General features: G+C 39.6%; 2 pseudogenes across 2 annotated transcripts in view; both read left to right on the top strand.

Annotated features, from left to right (window-relative positions):
- LOC144319968 (immunoglobulin heavy variable 3-74 pseudogene) overlaps positions 1-13,862 on the top strand; it is a 147,812-nt pseudogene that overhangs the window by 23,661 nt on the left and 110,289 nt on the right. The window lies entirely within an intron of this gene.
- On the top strand, positions 12,491-13,076 carry LOC144321311 (immunoglobulin heavy variable 3-23 pseudogene; annotated as a pseudogene). The gene is made up of 2 exons (XR_013387017.1): positions 12,491-12,642; positions 12,745-13,076. The product of XR_013387017.1 is annotated as an immunoglobulin heavy variable 3-23 pseudogene (transcript).

The raw sequence follows: 13,862 nt of genomic DNA, 5'->3' as shown, positions 1-13,862 counted from the left end.
GTTGCTGACTACCATTTCCTCTGAGTACTCATGTTGTAGGCTTTCTCAGGGAAGGCAGGTCCTGTCCCCATCCTGTGGTGTCCCTCTCCACAGGAGATATGTCCCTGGCACCCCTGCAGGAGTCTGTTTCTGGGCTGGGGAAACCCAGGCAGATCCTTACACTCACCTGCTCCTTCTCTGGGTTCTTATTGAGCATGTCAGTATGGGTGTCACATGGGTCCTTTACCCACCAGGGGAAGGCACTGGAGTCAATGCCACATCTGGTGGGAGAACGCTAAGTACCACAGCCTGTCTCTGAACAGCAGCAAGATGTAGAGAAAGTCCAACACTTGGAAAGATAAAGGATTATGTTTCACAGCAGAAGCACATCTATTCAACCTGATGAACAACCAGCCTGATGAGATACAGCAGAGAATCTGTTATGAAATCACAAGTTCACGTTTGAGCATGAGAACAGAATTGCTACAGTTTATGAAAACAACACCATGAAAATCAATTGCAAGAGTCTATATTCATATAACATAAAAATACTGAGTTACTAGAGACCAATTAGGGAACAGGTCAACACTGAGGAGACCAGGAAAAAAAAAGATTTTTACCTATATTGTCAATGGATAAACTATTCATAGGCAATCATTAATCATGACATTGGAATGTTATAGATAAAATTTTAATATACATAACACCAAATATTAAGAATACACTTTGTGAAAATCAACTACATTTTTCTACCCAAGTATTTATCAAGGTAATGAAATACAAAATATGGACCAAGGAAAAACTTGCACAAATTTCATAACCAACAAAGTACTTTCACCTGAATATCATAAGAACCCTCAAACTCAATAGAAAAAAAAACAATGACATCCATCTATACAACAGGTAGAGCCTTGTGTGGACATGTTATACAGGAGGGTACAGACACATGAAGTAAGCACAGGAGAGGACACTTTCCACCAGGATATGTCAGGGAAATTCATATCAATCACAATGAGATGCCCTATATACTCATCACGGGGGCTCATGTATGAATGAAGCACTTACCAGACATCCCGGGAAGCATACAGGACACCTGGGCCTCAACCCTGTAAGTAGGAAGGAAAAATGAAACAGAAGCCCTGGAAAATCATTTTTCTGTTCCTCATGAAATTATAGATGGATGACCTACCATGAGACCTGGAAATCCCACTCCTCAGTGATTGCTCTAGAATAATGAAACCCCATGTTCATGTAAAAATGGCATGTGAGGACTTTTTGTGTCTTCATTTCTGTTAGAAGCCTAGAAAAACCCAACAGCCTGCGTGAAGAATAATCCCAGTAAGAAAACATCCATCAATGGGACAGCATTCTGCAATAAGAAGTCACATTATTAATGCACATGCCATCCCAGGGCAACCTCAAGGACATGATGTTCTGTGAATGTCAGCAGTCTCAGAAAGGACAGGCTGTGCAGCCTGGGGCATTCGTACAGCCAAGCCAGGGTCACAGTGGTATGGTTGGGCTTTCTTTCCCTCTCTCTTCCTCAAACCCAGATGATGAGCTCCTCTGCATCAGGGTGCATGCTTCCCTCCAGTGCACAAGGTCCTCACATATGGAGGCTTCACAGACTGACGCAAACCAGCTCGAGTCCTCTAATGGGGGTGTTTGAGACCAGAGTGTGATATGTGTTCTGACAGCAGCTGTCCCCTCCAGCATCTCTGGCTCTGGCTCTCTCCTGCAGGTGAGCAGACTATGTTAGGACACCTCCACCTTTTCCAGCTGTTTCCTACAACTGCTTCTTCCCACAAACTGAGGTCTAGACCTTCCTCACACTCAGCTGGAAATGAGGGAATGTGTCCGGGAACAGATGTGGAGCTCTGTGTAGTGTGTGGTGTGCACTGTGATGGTTGTCATAGTAGCTACACCACGTGGTTCCTTCCATCCAGAGTTTCCCATAGCCTATTCTCCACATCCTCACCAGCACATGGTCCTTCTCATTTTCTTTCCTGTGGTTCTTTCATCACCAGGAAAACAACTGTGAGAAGATACCTCAGTGGTTTGGGGTTGGATTCATAGGATGATTAGTTTGTTGGACCTTGATGTATATATGTTTGTTGCCTTGTATGTATTTATTTATCTTCTTTATCCACTCTTCTCTCCATAAATATTCTGGCTTTTTCCACAGTTTGACCTTTGGAACATTGCTAATATAAACATGGGGGTGCAGTTGCCCCTTTGGAGATTTTAAAATCACTATATATATACACAATCATGCAATTTATGGGTCACGGGGTGTTCACAACCAAAAAAGGAACCAGACATAATACACCCTGCAACATATCTCATCAATATTTATATAATAAGATATCAGAACTGGAATTTAGGACAAGATTTATGTTTTCTAGCTGGGTTTGAAAAAAGCATACAAAATTCTAGGCACTCCTTAGGGTAGAAATGCAAAATAATCAGGCCAAAATTTAAAATGCTCTAAGTTAGATGCAGGCTGAATTGGAAGCTCTAACAACAAGGGTAAATATAACAGAAGAGAGTTAGGGACATAGAAAACAAGGTGATGATGAAAAGGCATAAAAGAGAGTAAATGGACCATGTGAGGAGAATTTTAAAAATCAGTAGAGCCATAAAATGAATCAAAATTAGAATGATTGGGGTTCCTGAGGGAGAACAAAGAGAGAGGGAGAAAGAAGGTATATTTACACAAATATAGAAGAAAATCAATTTCGGGATCCCTGGGTGGCTCAGCGGTTTAGCGCTTGCCTTTGGCCCAGGGCATGATCCTGAAGTCACAGGATCAAGTCCCACATCGGGCTCCCTGCATGGAGCCTGCTTCTACCTCTGCCTGTGTCTCTGCCTCTCTCTCTCTATCTGTGTCTCTCATGAATAAATAAATAAAATCTTTTTTAAAAAAGAAGAAAATCATTTTAGACACAAAGATCCAAATGCAATTGAGGGTGTAAAGAACCACTTATTATGTCAAAGGGCATCAAAAAAACTTTGAGTAGCAACACTTATATCAAAAGAATTAGACTATGAACCAAACTGTAATAAAAGTTGAAGTGAAAAAAAAAGAAACAAAGAGAGAGAAAAAATAAAAGATGAAGAAGCATACTATATCACTAAATGTTCAATCCAAAGTAGATATAACTATTCTATATATGTGTGTGCCTAAAGGTGATGTCGGCCAGGATATAATCCATGTAACAATAAAATTAAAGACACAGATTGATAATAACACAATAATAGTGGGAACTGGCCTCCCATGGACATCAGGGAAGCAGAATCCAAGCATAATCTCAACAAGGAAACAAGGGCTTAGAACAACACACTGGACCAAATGGACTTCAAAGATACATACACAGTATTTCCTCATAAAATAGGAGAATACACATTCTTCTCCAGGGCACATGGAAAATTCTTAAAATTCTTCAGATTTGATCACATAGGTAGTCACACATCCAGTCTCAAGTGGTACAGAAAAACTGTATTCATTCCATTGATATTTTCAGACCATAATGCGATCAAACTAGAAGTGAACCACAGTAAAAACTATAGAAGGTACATAAATACATGGGGGTAAAAAAAGTCCTACTGAAGAAATAATGGGTTGATCAGGAAGTTAAGGAATTAAAGCACACATGGAAGCAATCAAAATGAAAGCATGACACTATCAAAACTTTGGACATAGGAAAAAGGGGCCCTCAGAGAGAAGCATAGAACAATACAGGCCTTCTTAAGAAACAAGAGAGTCTCATATACACAAGTTAAACTTGGAGAAAAACAGCAAAGAAAGCATAAATCTAGTGGGAAAGAGAAATAATCAAGATTGGAGCAGAAATCAAGGATATAGAAGTAAAAAAAAAGAAGACAGTATATCAACTCAGCTCGGGGCTGATTCTTTGAAAGAATTCATAAGATTGTAAAACTACAGGCAGACTTGTCAAAAAGACAAGAAAAGGGACCCAAATTAATAAAATCATTAATGAATAAGGAGAGATCACAACCAACAGACAATAAATACAAACAAGTATAAGAGAATATTCTGAGCAATTATATGCCAATGCATTAGGCAATCTAGAAGGAATAGTTGCATTCCTAGAAACATAAAAAGCACCAAAACTGAAACAGGAAGGAAAGGAAAAGCTACAAGGAGCTATAACCAGGCAAATCAAAACAATCATAATTAAAGGTATCTCAACAAACAAGAGTCCAGGCGCCTGGTGGGGAATTCAATAAACATTTAAAGAAAAATTAATACCTAGTCCTTTGAAAATGTTCCCAAAATAGGAATGGAAGTAAAACTTCCAAGCCCATTCTCGATATCAGCATTACCTTGACCCCCCAAACCAAACAATTACCGCACCAACAAGGAGAATTACACAATATCCCTGACCAATGTGGATGCAGAAATTCTCATCAACTTTCTAGCCAATATAATCCAATTGTATACTGAAAGGATTATTCACTATGACCAAATGAGATTTCTTCTTGACCTGCAAGGTCTGCAACGCCTATAAATCAATCAACATGGCAAACCACAGTAATGAAAGAAAGGAAAATAATTATTTGATCTCCTCAACTGATGCAAAAATAGTACTTGACAAAAGAGATCATTCTTTTTTAATGAACAGCTTCTTCTGTGTTAAGATAGAGGGAACCTACTCAACATCACGAAAGCAACTTCAAAAAGCCCAGAGTCAATATCATCCTCAACAGGGAAAAATTGAGAGCATTTTCCGTGAGGTCGGGAACACGACAGAGATGTTCACTCATCACTCTTCAATATAGTACTAGAAGTCTTCGTCTCAGCAATCAGACAACGAAAAGAAGTAAACTGTATCCAAATCAGCAAAGAAAAAGGCAAAATTCCACGCTTCACAGATGACATGATACTTTATGTAGAAACCCCAAAAGATTCCAACAAAAACCTGCTAGAACACAGGAATTCAGTAAGTCAAAGCATATAAAATCAATACATGGAAGTCAGTGGCATTCCTATTCACTAAAAATGAAAAAGAAGAAAGAGAAATCAAGGAATGAATCCCACTTATAATTTCACCAAAAAGCACCAGGCAAGAAGGAATAAATCTAACCAGGGAGAAAAAGTATGTGTAATCTGAAAACTGAGAAAGAAATTGAAGAAAACATAAAGAGATGGAAAAATATTCTATCATCATGGATTAGAAGAACAAATATTGACAAAATATCTGTGCTACCCAAAGAAATCTACACAGTCAATGCAAACCCTGTCAAAGTACTACCACCATTTTTCTCAGAACTGGAATAAACAATCGTGTAATGTATGAAACCAGCAAAGACCCTGAATAGGCAAAGGGATGTTGAGAAGAAAAACAATCAGGAGACATCACAATGCCTGACATCAAGCTGTATTACAAAACTGTGATCTTCAAGACAGTGTGGTACTGGCACAGAAACAGACTCATGGATCAAAGGATAAGAAGAGAGAATCCAGAAATGGACCACCAACTCCATGTACCCCAGACAATTTTGGTGTTAACACTATTCCTCTTTCAGATCCTACGGGGTCCCTCCTGTGACTACAGGATGCTGGATTGGAGGGCGTTCCTTAGCAGCCAAGTTCTGTTTCTGGGCTGGGCACAGGAGATGTGGGTCTCAAGTAATTTCTGCTCAGTGTCTTCTTGCTCTCGTCCAGAAAGAGCACTGGTGGGGGCTTTATGTGATAGGTTCCCATCCTACAGAGGAGGGATGCATGAGCATGGGATCGGTTTAATGATGTCATCTTGGACAACTTCACACTATAATACCGTCAGCATATGAGATGTCAAGATACCTATTACATATTCAGGCTGAACCTCGTGATCCTTTGTTTGTCACTTTTGTGCCAGGGTCTGGGGCTTCCTTTCCATCAAATATTTAACCCAGGGAGACTCTCTGGACACAGGATTCTATGTTGACCTATTCAGTGTTTACCTACAAATATACTTGTCATGGGAAGAGAAATACACTAAACTACACATATGAAACATTCACATGCATTGCTTATTCCTGTCCCCCAAAAACATTATCAATATCCTGATGCTCATCAACTTATGTTTCACAGGAGACAAACTGACTTGGTGTGCATCACAGGATCACCCAGATCAACCAGCAAGCATGCTACAAGGAGCAAATAGTGCATGCAGGACACGAGGCTACATAGGCATTAACAATCCAAGAAACAGAGGAAAGGCCTCTGGTGTGGTCAGTATCTTGCACCATGATCAATGTCATGTCAGTGATCTTTGTATTGGATATACACATTTATAAGGATGTCGTGTCTTTTCTCATCTCTTATTTAGGTGTTCAGATTGAAACCAGTTTTCTGATATGAGAATTTGCTACTGCAGTTTTCTTGGATGTCCCCTAGCAAGAAAAAAGGTTATCCACTAACTCAATTTCAATCTAGAGGTGTTGGATTGAAAATGATCCTCTTAACAGCAGAGAAAGATGATATCATGCACTAAGGTCAGGAACATGACAGGAATGTCCACTCTCAAAAAAGTTCTTCAATATAGCGCTGGAAGTCCTTGCCTCAGCAATCAGACGAGAAGAAATAAAAGTTTGGAAATCAAGAAAAAATAAGTCAAAATTTCACTCTCCACATATGACGAGGTACTCCATACAGAAAATACAAAGGACTCCAGGAAAACATTTTATATCTGAGTCAGCAATTCAGCAAAGTAGCAGGATATACATTCAATGCCCAGAAGTCAGGTACATTTTACACTAACAATGATAGAGTACAAAGAGAAACCCAGGATTCCATGGCATTTATAATTGCAACAAAACAGCAAAAATAATTAACAGTGAATCAAATCAAAGAGGTAAAGGATGTGTACACTGAGAATTCTAGAACACTTATGTTGGAAATTGAGGAAGACACAAAGGAATGAAAAACATTCCATGCTCAAGAATTATAAAAAGTGGAGGGGGAGGTGGGCAAGGGGTGGGGGTGACTGGGTGACAGGCACTGAGGGGGGTACTTGATGGGATGAGCACTGGGTGTTATTCTATATGTTGTCAAATTGAACACCAATAAAACATCAATTTATTATATATATTCTTAAATGTCTATGCTACCCAAGGAAATCTACATACTTAATGTAATCTCTATCAAAATACCATCAAAAAAATACGATCAACATTTTTCAGAGATGTAGAAAAAAAGTCTTAAAATTTGAATTGAAGCGGAAAAGACCATAAATACCAATGGGATGGTGCAAAAGAAAATCAAAGCAGGCGGCATCACAATGCCTGACGTCAAGCTGTATTACAAAACTATGATCATCAAAACGGCGTGGCACTGGTGCAAAACAGACATATAGATCAATATAACAGAGTAGAGAACCCAGATATGGGCCCTCAAATGTATGGTCAATAAACTTCGACAGAATAAGAAAGAATATCCCCTGGGAAAATTAAACAGTCTCAAAAATAATTGGCATGGGGAAAATTGAACAGCCCCTGCAGAAGAATTAAATTGGACCATTGTCTTATACCAGACAAAAACATAAAAAATGGTTAAAAGATCTAAATGTCAGACAACAATCCATCAAAATCATTGTGAGGAGAAGAAAGAAAAGACTGTCTTTCTTCCAGTGGAAAATCTTTCCTCCTTTATCAAATGTTAGTTGACCATAAAGTTGAGGGTCCACTTCTGGATTCTCTATTCTGTTCCATTGATCTATGTGTCTGTTTTTGTGCCAGTACCACACTGTCTTGATGACCACAGCCTTGTAGTACAACCTGAAATCTGGCATTGTGATGCCCCCAGCTATCGTTTTCTTTTTTAAAATTCCCCTGGCTATTTGGGGTCTTTTCTGATTCCACACAAATCTTAAAATAATTCGATGTAACTCTCTGAAGAAAATCCATGGTATTTTGATAGGGATTGCAATAAACGTGTCAATATCCCTGGGTAACATTGGCATTTTCACACTATTAATTCTGCCAATCCATGAACATGGAATATTTTGCAATTACATCCACGAAGGCAAAAGAAACAAAAGCAAAAATGAATTATTGGTACTTCATCAAGATAAGAAGCTTTTGCACAGCAAAGAGTACAGTCAAGAAAACTAAAAGACAACCTACAGAATGGGAGAAGATATTTGCAAATGGCATATCAGATAAAGAGCTAGTTTCCGAGATGTATAAAGGACTTATTAAACTCAACAGCAAAGAACCAAACAATCCAATCATGAAATGGGCAAAAGACATGAAGAGAAATCTCACAGAGGAAGACATAGACATGGCCAACACGCACATGAGAAAATGCTCTGCATCACTTGCCATCAGGGAAATGCAAATCAAAACCACAATGAGATATCACCTCACACCAGTGAGAATGGGGAACATTAACAAGGCAGGAAACGATAAATGATTGAGAAGATGCAGAGAAAAGCGAACCCTCTTACACTGTTGCTGGGACTGTGAACTGGTGCAGCCACTCTGGAAAACTATGTGGAGGTTCCTCAAAGAGTTAAAAATAGACCTGCCCTATGATCCAGCAATTGCACTGTTCGGGATTGATTTACCCCAAAGATACAGATGCAATGAAACTCCGGGACACCTGCACCCCGATGTTTCTAGCAGCAATGTCCACAATAGCCAAACTGTAGAAGGAGACTCGGTGTCCATCGAAAGATGAATGGATAAAGAAGATGTGGTCTATGTATACAATGGAATATTACTCAGCCATTAGAAACGACAAATACCCACCATTTGCTTCAACATGGATGGAACTGGTGGGTATTATGCTGAGTGAAATAAGTCAATCATAGAAGGACAAACATTATATGTTCTCATTCATTTGGGGAATATAAATAATAGTGAAAGGGAATAGAGGGGAAGGGAGAAGAAATGGATAGGAAATATCAGAAAGGGAGATGGAACATGGAAGTCTCCTAACTCTGGGAAAAGAACTAGGGGTGGTCGAAGGGGAGGAGGGCGGGGGGTGGGGGTGACTGGCGGGTGGGCACTGAGGGGGACACTTGACGGGATGAGCACTGGGTATTATTCTGTATGTTGGCAAATTGAACACCAATAAAAAATAAATTTATTAAAAAAAGAAAGAAAGATGAATTGATATACATACAAAGGGTTTATATATACAAAGGGATATTTCTCAGTCATCAGAAAGGATGAATAGCTACCATTTCCACCAACATGTATGGAACTAAATGGTATTATGCCAAGTGAAATGAGCCAATCGGGGAAGGACAATCATCATGGTTTCACTCATACGTGGAATATAAGAAATAGTGAAAGGGATCATAGGGAATGAGGAAAACTGAGTGGGGATAATTTGGAGAGGAAGGCAAACCATGAGAAACTCCTATCTCTGGGACTCATACGAAAGGTTGCAGAAGGGGAGGTGAGTGGTGGTACATAGTGCCTAGGTGCCAGGCACTAAGGAGGGCATGTGATGAGATGAGTACTTGGTGTTACTATATGTTGGCAAATTGAACTTAAATAAAATATTGAATAAATAATTGAAAAATAAATTATTAAAGAGAGGGATTATGAGCAATAACATGCCAACAAATTCAGCAATTGGAAGAAATTGATGTCTTCCTATAAATGTAGAAACAACCCAATCTGAAACAGGAATGAATTTAAAAGCTGTACAGAACCAAAACCAGTAAATGAAAATCAAACATATTTAAAAGTCTTCTAACAATCAAAAGTCCAGAGACACATGGCTGCCCATGGGAATGTAACAAGCATTGGAATAGAATTAATACGTATCCTGAAAATATTCCAAAAAATAGAAATTAAAGGAAACTTCCAAACTCATTTTCTGTGGGCAGCATTACCTTGACTTCAAAAGCAGACAAATATCAAACTTAAAAGGAGAATTATATATTAATATCCTTGATGTATATGGATGCAAAATTCTCACCAAGATCCTAACCAACAGGATCCAACAGTACATTAAAAGGATAACTCACCATGACCAAATGGAACTAATTTATGTTATGTAAGGGTGGTTCAGCAACTGCAAATCAAATGATGGGATTTGAGTCATTGATAAAAGAATGGATAAGGACCATTTTATCTTCTCAACTGAAGCCCAAAAAGCTTTGTCAAAAGAGATTATACTTTCCTGATAAAAAAAAAAAACCTCTTGCTGTGTAGAGATGGGGGACATACTCAACATCATAAAAGCCATCTACACAGACACATGGAGAATGTCATCCTAAACAGGGAAAAGTTGAGAGCTTTTCCCCTAGATCAGGAACAGGACAAGGATGTCCACCATCACCACTATTCTTCACCATCGTGCTAGAAGCCCTAGCCTCAACAATCAGACAACAAAGAGAAGTAACAGTCATCCAAATCAGCAAAGAAACAATCAAATGTTCACTCTTCACACCCAAGATACTTAAAGTTCAAATCCCAAAAATTCCTTTGAAAAAATTGCTAGAACTGATACTAGAATACAGCAAAATTGGAGTATGTAAAATCAATACAAGGAAGTCAGTAGATTTTCTATACAGTGCAAATGAAACAGAAAAAAGAAAATCAAGGACTGGATGCAATTTATAAGTGCACCAGAAATCATCAGGTAATAAAAAATCCTAACCAAAGAAGGATGGACGTATAGTCTAAACATTCCAGAAAACTTATGAAAGACAGTAAGGAATACACAAGTAGATAGAAAATATTTATTCTTATAGATTAGAAGAATAAGTATTGGTAAAATATCTGTGCTATCAAGAGCCAGTTACACACTCAAAGCCATCTGTATAAAAATATCACCAGCATTTTTCACAGAGTGGGAGCAAATAATCTGAAAATTTTTAAGGACCCACAAAGACCTCAAATAGCAAGAGCAATCCTGAAAAAGTAAAGCAAAGCTAGAGATATCCTGATTCTGCTTGTCAAGATAAATTACAACATTGTGATAATCAGGACAGTATGGTACCGGCACAAATACAGACATATAGATAAATAGAAAAGTTTGAGAAACTAGAAATGGACCCTGAACTCTGTGGTCAAAAAGTCTTGACAAAGAAGGAAAGAATATCCAATGGAAAAAAAAATAAAGTGTCTTCAACAAATGGCGTTGGGAATGCTGGAGGCCCACATGCAGAAGAATGAAAGGGGACACTTTTCTGACATCATTCACAACAATGGACTCAAAGTTGAAGGATCTAAATGTGAGTCAGGAAACCATCAGAATCCTCAGGTGAACACAGGCAGCACCTTTTCTACCTCGGCTGCAACCATTTCCAGACGTGTCTCCAGAGGCAAGGGAAAGAAAAGGAAAATGAACTATGGGGACTTCATCAAGGAAAGAGCATTTTCACAGCAAAGGAATCACTCAAAGTAATTAAAAGGCAACCTACAGAATGGGGGAAGATATTTGGAAATGTCTTATCAGATTAAAGGCTCAAATTCAAATCTACAATGAGAATTGGGCAGAAGTTGTGAACAGACTTGCTGTCCTGTCCAGAGATCCTGCATCACACCATATATTAGGGAGCTCCGCATGCAAAACGATATTCATTTGCTCTCCTAGATATGCTATATATCAAACAAAATATTAGAACAAAGAATCTGACGGAAAAGAGGGAAAACATTCATGCCGAAAACTACCATACAAATTAAGCAATAATAAAAGATATTAAAATCAGTCAACAAGAAGTTAAATGATTTGTTTGCGTATACACAAAGAGGAAAATCATTGCAAAAACACAAGTAATTAATGAGCTCACAGAAAATTCAGGATATAAAATCAACATAGACAAAAAAGCTAATTTCTACACACTAACAAATTTTCTGTATAAAATTTACAAAACAATTCCCTTTAAACTGGTATCAAAAATAAATATTTATGATTAAATTTTATTAAGGAGAAAAATACTCTTTAAAAGTGACCTATATTAATAAAAACATTTATTGTATTTTTTAAGATTTTATTTTATTTACTCATGAGAGATACAGAGCAGGAGAGAGAGAGGCAGAGACACAGGCAGAGGAAGAAGTAGGCTCCATGCAGAGAGCCCAACGTGGGACTCAATCCCAGATCTCCAGGATCACTCTCTGGGCTGCCCAATAAAAACTTTTTAAAAGGCACAGAAAGGGGATCCCTGGGTGGCGCAGCGGTTTAGCGTCTGCCTTTGGCCCAGGGCGCGATCCTGGAGACCCGGGATCGAATCCCACGTCGGGCTCCCAGTGCATGGAGCCTGCTTCTCCCTCTGCCTGTCTCTGCCTCTCTCTCTTTCTCTGTGTGACTATCCTAAATAAATAAAAAATTAAAAAAAATAAATAAATAAAAAATAAAAGGCACAGAAAGGCAAAGATAAATATGCTGATGAATTAGAACATCATAAATCCACTGTGCCACCAAAAGAAAGTCATCTAGGGTTAGGAAGTAATGCTTGTATATAACTTGTAAAGAATTGAATTCTAAGTCTGGAGCTGACTATATAGTCAAAGGACATGCAAATAAGGCTCTCATTCCACTGATTAAACCAGACCAGCCCTGAACCTGCAGCTGGGAGAGCAGCCCCAGTCCCAGGATCCCCAGGTGACACCATTCAGGGCTCACAACACAACACAGAAAAACCACCATGGAGTCTGTGCTTGGCTTGGTTTTCCTTCTCACTATTTTAAAAGGTAATTCATGGAGAACAGAGACCTTGAGTACATGAGTGGAGGTGAGTGAGAGAAACAGGGGATGTGGGACAGTTTCCTGACCAGGATGTCTTGTGTCTGCAGGTGTCCAGGGTGAGGTGCAGCTGGTGGAGTCTGGGGGAGACCTGGTGAAGCCTGGGGGGTCTCTGAGACTCTCCTGTGTGGCCTCTGGATTCACCTTCAGTAGCTACTACATGAGCTGGGTCCGCCAGGCTCCAGGGAAGGGGCTGCAGTGGGTCGGATACATTAACAGTGGTGGAAGTAGCACATACTACGCAGACGCTGTGAAGGGCCGATTCACCATCTCCAGAGACAATGCCAAGAACACGCTGTATCTGCAGATGAACAGCCTGAGAGCCGAGGACACAGCCGTGTATTACTGTGGGAAGGGACACAATGAGGGAACTTTAGTGTGAGCCCAGACACAAACCTCCCTGCAGAAGGGGATTAAGACCATTAGGGGGTGCACACTCCTCACCACTTCTGTCTTCAAGGCCCAGGAGCAGGTGCGGATGGAGGTTCTGGGCAGGTTTCCTGTCATGGTCTGGGCTTCCTCTCCAAGGAGCAGTTTCCCCAGGGAGTCTCTCTGAACACTTGATTATGTGTTTAACTATTCAGTCTCTTTCTTAGATACTTAGCCACTCAACTATAGCACTTACACTTACTTGTACTTAACTTTTCCAGACCCAAAATATTAATCAATTACCAATAACTCCATTCAAGTCATCTGAACATTTTCATGTGTCCTAGTGGCACTCACTGTGGATCACAGGTCCCCAAGCTAACATGTTGTCTTCCACATCACAGTATGGAGGAATCTCCGATCAACAGAAGGGAATAGAGACATTCTACAAAAATGTTAATAACGGCCTCGGTGTGAGAGAAATTCTCAGCATGACATGGTAGGGAAGTGGACTCAGAGGTCACACACACACACATGCACACAATCACAAGAGTATAATCCTTTATCACCTTCACGTTCATGTCTGATGAGAGCCAGGCAGGCCTCTCATCACATAAATGCTTGGATTGTGACAGGGAAGAACACTGGCTCAGGGTGTGTGTTGTGAGTCAGTGGTGGGGAAGGGGTCCTGCTCTATGAGGGGCTTGTGTGGAGTCAGTGTCCCAACTGCTTCAAAAGAGAGAAGTAGGGGAGAGGAGGGGCAAGATGGCTGAAGAGTAGGGTCCCAAAATCACATGTC

Source organism: Canis aureus, chromosome 9 (genome assembly GCF_053574225.1).
Source record: "Canis aureus isolate CA01 chromosome 9, VMU_Caureus_v.1.0, whole genome shotgun sequence".
Lineage (NCBI taxonomy): Eukaryota > Metazoa > Chordata > Mammalia > Carnivora > Canidae > Canis > Canis aureus.
Note: the sequence above shows the minus strand (reverse complement) of the source record. Positions and strands in the feature narration are given on the sequence as shown.